The sequence below is a fragment of the Lathyrus oleraceus genome, chromosome 4 (assembly GCF_024323335.1).
Source record: "Lathyrus oleraceus cultivar Zhongwan6 chromosome 4, CAAS_Psat_ZW6_1.0, whole genome shotgun sequence".
Lineage (NCBI taxonomy): Eukaryota > Viridiplantae > Streptophyta > Magnoliopsida > Fabales > Fabaceae > Lathyrus > Lathyrus oleraceus.
In genome coordinates, this window is record NC_066582.1 from 431963273 (window position 1) to 431970034 (window position 6762).

Below are 6762 nucleotides of genomic sequence, written 5' to 3' on the forward strand. Positions count from 1 at the left end.
CATATTTTGCTGCACCTGCTCGACATGGATCTATGATTGATGACGAAGATCAATATGATGATTTCTTTATGTCATAACCCATAAGGCCTTCTATTAGAGTTCTCCCAGATCCAACTGAGACTTCGTGCTTTGGAAGAAAAATTCAAGTCGTTAGAGGTTCATACTACTCCCGACTTAGATGTTGTTGATATGTGCCTAGTGCCAGGACTGGTGATTCCTCGTAAATTCAAAGTTCCATATTTTGACAAGTACAAAGGGATCAGCTTCCCGAGAACTCACCTTAGAGCTTACTGTCGCAAGATGGCAGCCCACATCAATAATGATCAATTATTGATTCATTATTTTCAGGATAGCCTCAGTGGGGCATCCTTAGAGTGGTATATCCAATTGGAGAGAGGACAAGTCCGATCACTGACCTGGCGCCCAATCACACTCAGTTACAAGACATGACTCGGCAAAATAACGAGTCATTCAAGGAATATGACCAGCGGTGGAAAGAGCTTGCAGCTTGTGTCCAACCTCCTCTCCTTGACAAAGAGGTGATTGACATCTTTGTAGGGACTCTTCATACATAATATATGGAGAAAATGGTAGGATCTAGCTTCCCAACATTCTCTAAGGTCATTTATGTTGGGGGAACAAATTGAGAGTCAGGTAAATAAGGTAAAGATACACTATGCTTCCAGTGCCTCAAGTGAAGGGAAGAAACCATACTCTAACTTCCTGAAAAAGCAAGAAGGTCAGATCAATGCCATAACGGGATGAGGGGGAAATAGAGCTCAGTCGTATGTTCCTGTTCCCTACCATCAAGTTGTTGCCATTGCTCTTGTGCCATATCAACATCCATTTCAGCAGCAACAACCATATCAATAGTCGGCTTACCAACAACAGCCATATCAACAGTCGGTTTACCAGCAACAGAAGTCATATCAACCACAAGGGTATCAATAATAACATAAAAATCAACAGCAACATGTTCCACAAGAGCGTCAACCTAACCAACAGAGGGTAAGGAGGCCAGAAAGACATTTTGATCCTATATCAGTACCATATAGCCAAATCCTTCCTTATATTCTAAAAGGTGGATCAATTACCTTGAAATAGTTATCACCTGCAATCCCCCCTTATCCACCAGGCTATAATGCCAATACTCACTGCGAGTATCATATGGGTTCCCAGGGCACACAATGGAGAATTACAAGGCTTTGAAACAAAAAGTTCAAGACCTAATTGACTATAAGGCAATTACATTCACGCTAATTAGTCCAAATGTAGCAACAAACCCCATGTCGATGCATGTGGGTCGTCAATGAATGCCATCGAAGGGGTTGCCAAAGATAAACATCATACCTGGTTTGAACAAGAAGAATGACTTCCAACAAAGCTAGTCCATCAGCAAATCAAGAAATGAAAGTGCATTCCCTCAATGAAAGTAATCATTAGGCCATATTACCATTTTGCATTCTTGTATTTTGTTCTTGTTTGTCTAAGTACTATTTGCTTTAAGCAATGTTATTTGTAATTTTTCTTATTAACGAGATGATTATGCATATTTTGAATCAGTCTTTTTGTATTCATTCCTCTTTTCTCATTTATTGCAAAGCACAAACACATACTTCTCCACTTCACTTTTTTTATCATACTATTATGTTAGCAAAAATTAGAGGGAGGATCACGAAAACAAAATACTCATAATTGTTAACAGTATGCTTACAAATAAAATCTTGTTGATGATGTACAAGCATTATTTCAAACCCCTAAACAATGGAGCGATAAGGAGTTAGTCTCTAGTTAACCACTTAGATCCTAGAAGTAGGTGTTTCTTTCAGATCTAAAAACCCTTACGCTTAACCTGGGGCAGGGTAGTGTTCAGTTAATCTGTTTCCACATTCGAATTATAAGAGAAATTATCCCATCTAGGGATCAACCAATACTATTCTTCGCACACATCCTAAACTAACGAAAGAATCATGCAAAGTCCAAAAGCTATGTTGGTTATTCTTCAATGACTAATGACTTGGCAGTCACAACCCTTCAGCAAAATCGAAAAAAAAGAAGAAAAAAGCTCTTTAAGTCGACACCCTAAAGAGGCGACTTAGGTAAAAAAAATAGGGCAATCCCAGTGGACTAAAAGCTTCAAAAGCGGTCCATGCAAAAATTAGGGATCGAAGAGCAAAAAAAAATCAAACAAAGAAGATCGTATAAACCCTCAGCAAAAGCAAAACAAAATCAGGTGACCACAAATATAATAATCAAAGGGTTACCGACATCCATGTCAAAACCAAAATAAGGTGACTGCCATTTCAAGAAAATCTTAAATCTTCATCTTTACACCATCAAACTCTCTTGGAAGTTGAAAATGTATGTTGAATTAACCGAACGTAGGACTGGAGATCATCACGAAGAAGGGGTGGGTTAAAACAAATTTGAGTCTTATATCCTTTGTTTCACAAACCCTGAACCAGGCCATGTTACAACCCTCAAAAGACCTAATTGAAGCATGGTTTATTCTGAAAGCATACTATAACAAGGTTGCATAAACTGACTCCTTGAGATTTGCTAATCTTCTGTATTGATATCATATTCTCGCTATATCTTTCACACACTTTCTAAATCAGCACTACATTTGGACTAATGGTTCATTCATCACACACTATCACATCATTCCAATAAATGGTTTTTTTTAAAACTCGCATCAATATCACATTAAGATTACCATTTTTGAATGAATAATTTTAACTGCAAGTCAGTACTTGACATCAGGAAATTCCAACAAGGGGAAATTAGAGAAGAACATGGTCATTCATTGATGCTGACCCGAATCAAGACTACCTCATAACTCTATGGACTAGGGGCATGGCATCCAATGAATATATTGACTTAAGAATTGGTCAGTCTGAAAAAAATCTTTGAGCATCAATTGATTAGGGTCAAGTCCCTCAAAGGCTCAGTTAAGGGAAATTCATCTCAAGAGTACAATACAGCCCAATTGTAAGACCCCGATTTTAACCCTAAGATCTGTCATGTTATATCATCATTTGCATTGACTTTGGGATCACACCTTAGCATCCTCCTCACCCCTCATTCATTGGGTTTGCATTGGGAGAGATCATCAAGCACATTTGATTGTATCATACTTTATTTTCTTTTGTTTACTAACCAAAATACAAAAAATATGTCTATGTATAACTTTGTTTCTTTTGTAGGTAGTGTATGCATCCACTTGTGCCCTATCAAGTTCACAACTAGGGTTTGAGACCCTCATAGAAAGATATCAATCAAGGAAATGTTCACATTGGTTCTAAAAATCATATATGGATCCCCATGTTCCTTATTTATCATTTTTGATCAAGATTTCATCAAGAGTTTGAAGCTTGTTTGCCTTGGAAACCCTAATTCATTTGGGTATCTTGTGTGACTTCCTCAGTAAGTTTCTTCATTAATTGATCAAATATTTCAAGGGGTAATTCATTATACATCATCTCAAGCATATATGACCCTTCATGAGTACCAAATATCAATAGAACTTCAAGTTTGCAAGTTGGTTCAAGAAGGTTGACCAGAGAAAGTCAACTGGTCAAAACTGGGATTCCCTAGACCCTATCTCCTACAATTTCTGTCATATGAAAATTATTCCAAGAGAAAAGTTACTCTTTATGACATTAAAAAAAACTTTTCATATTGGCATCAAGATGTAATTTTGCTTGGAAAGTCATTTTTTATGGTGAAAGATTATCGGTCATTTTGTTTGTGCCCTAGTTAAGAGGTCAACTTCCAAGGACCATAACTTGCTCAATTTTTATGATATGAAGACCATCCAAGTTTCATGATCAATTTAAAATGTATTATCCAACTTTGATTCTTTGATAAATGTAAAATTCAACTTGCAAGGGCATGTGCCAAGAGGAAACATTATAGGTCATTTTGGGTCATTACCATTGAACACGCAATTTTCCTCAACTTCTAAAATCCATAACTCCCTCATGCCAAATCCAAATGATGTCAAATTTATGACCAAATTTAATAGGAACGTAAGAGATAAAAATTTGGTGAAGAAACCATTTTCATTTAAAGCTCATAGCAAAAGTTATTCAAGGTGGAAGAAGTGGTCATTTGACTTTGTACTTAGAAATTTTTTAACCATGTTTGATTTCTCAAAATTCATCATGATCCAAGCTCCAAATGGAAAAGTGTTCAACATCAAAGTTGTTCCCCTTAATGTTACCTTTCAGAAGCATCTAAAATCACTTAATTTGGACAAGAATTGAAGGACTTGCATATGGTTCCTTTATTGGGTTTGTTTGGCAACTTTTGCACTCAAATGATTAATTCCTTTTGCATGCTTCCATGTTATGACTTCAACATCAATTGCACACGAATTGGAAGTGGATTGCATCATTGGTTGGGACTAATTCCTTGCCCATATACCCATGCACAACATTTCTATTTTTGGTCAATTTTCAAATGGTGCAAAACTGAATTCCATGGCCTATAAATACAAGTGCATTGCTTCAGAAATGAGACAAACACATTGCCCAAGCCTTCCCAAGCAAACTCAGAACCCTACTCCATAAAAAAGATTTCTTTAAAATCGAGTTTTAATTCCCCCTTCTATTTTGGGATTGAAACTCCAAGGATTCATAGCCATTTTCATCTCAATTAATCACTGCAGGCAAGAGGAGGAAGATCCAATTGGAATTGAATCAAGATCCAGCCAAATCACTACTACCCGAAGGTGATTTTTCCAAAACTTTAAGCCTTCGATTCTCTCTCAATTCTCCATCATTCTCTTTGTTTGTTAGTTGTCTGAAGTCATATCAATGTAGGCAACAAGATTGAGTTGCTTTGAGGTTAAATCGAAGCAACTAAGATCGTGTACCTCAAAATTCAATTCCTTAGATCTCTAAATATATTTGGAATTAGATAAAATTGAGGCCAGATTCGAGCTCCTGAGCTTTTTCTCTCTAAAATAATGTCCTTACTTTTCATTTTCTTGATGGTTGATGGTGGACCAGTCTGGTGAGGTCCATCGGAGAAGACAATCGGAGCTAGGGCTTCGGTGATGTGGTGTCATGTCTCCTGGTCGTTTGATCTATTTGAAATGTTTTAATCTTAGCCATCTATTTTGATTACCAACCATGTGACGTGTTGATGGAAGACTATGGTGGATAGCACACGCTTGGCCATCAGATATGCCACCTTAATTAATGAGGGAGATCTGATGACCCTCGTTTTTTCTATTTTTCTTTTTAATTCTGATTTTTCATTTAATCCATTTATTTTGTTTAATTCGTATTAATTTCATTTTTAATCCAAAAAATATGGGACTTTCACCAAAAATCTTTAAATATTTTCCTTTTCCATATTTTGAATTAAAATAATGTTTTGGATTAATTTTGATATTTGTCATGAATTAAATTATTTTTGACTTGTTTTAAATATTTTTAAAATACTTCTGACTTTCCAAAAATTATAATTTTTTTTGTCTAAGGTCATTTGACCTTGTTTAACCTAGGATAAATCCCTTGGCCATTTATTTGGTGTTTGAAGGGATTTGAGGTTTTGTCCATTTTAAAATGCATTTTAATTCACTTTTAATTTGATTTTTAATTGATTAAATGTTTAAAAATTATGTTGAGCCATTTTTATGGTATTGTGATGTTTGACTTTCTGTTTGGCCTTGATCATGGTTGGTTTGACTTTTGTTTGATCAGTACCATTGGATTTAGGGTATTGATGAAATGTACATTTCATCTCCCAAAATGAATGGATATTATTGATCAAATGAAATTCCTCCCATGACCAATTTGAGTTTCTATTTCCCCTTCCCTCTTCATCTTTTTGTTCGTTGTTGATTTTGGCGAACAACCTCTGGTTTTCCAAAACTTATTGAATTGGGTTACTTGTAGGATCAACCATACAAATCCTAGGACATGTGCAAATTTAAATAACTTTGTAACTCTTTAGAACAACCTTTGTATCCTTTATTTGGTTTACTAAGTCTTTCATGTGCGAAAGATATTGACTAAAAGTGCTTAAGTAAAAGTAAACTTAACAAGACTAAGATAAATGGAGAAAAATAAATGGCGAAGAATAAATTGCATAAAGTAAATGCAAAGGATAAATGACTGGTAAATGTAAAGGAAAATTGGTAAAGAACTTTGAAATTTATAAGATAAAACTTTAAAGAAATGGTGTTTGTTCACACATACATTTTCCAGATAAGACTCTTTTCTCTCACACGGGTACTTTGAGTATTTTGCAGGAATTTTGTACAAGTTTTCACACTATATTCTGATAACAACTATCCTATTTATATACAAACAAAATAACTGTCACTAACGAATAAATCCTAAAACTATGACACTTGGCTCTCTGCATGACTTCCTTTCGCCAGGTGCTTCCACGCGTCTTCTGCCAAACATTATAACTCTTTTGAATTTGAATTTCCGCCTTACGTCGAAACGACGCGTCTCCTCAGACTTGTCGAATTGTCGAAATATCATAACATCATCCATACTTCTCAAAGACGTCTTTTCATCTGCAGACATCTTCTTCTGTCGAAATATCGAACCACCAATCTGTCGAAGTGCCGAAAACACTTATCAACTAAACTGTTGAAAATGCTCTTCAAGTATATATTTCCAGTTTTTTTTCTTTTTTCAAGCATATCCATTTGTCGAAAACACTATTCTGCTTATTAATTTCATGGCGTCAAAAATACATGTATACACTTTATCCCTATTCTTCCCCAATCCATCA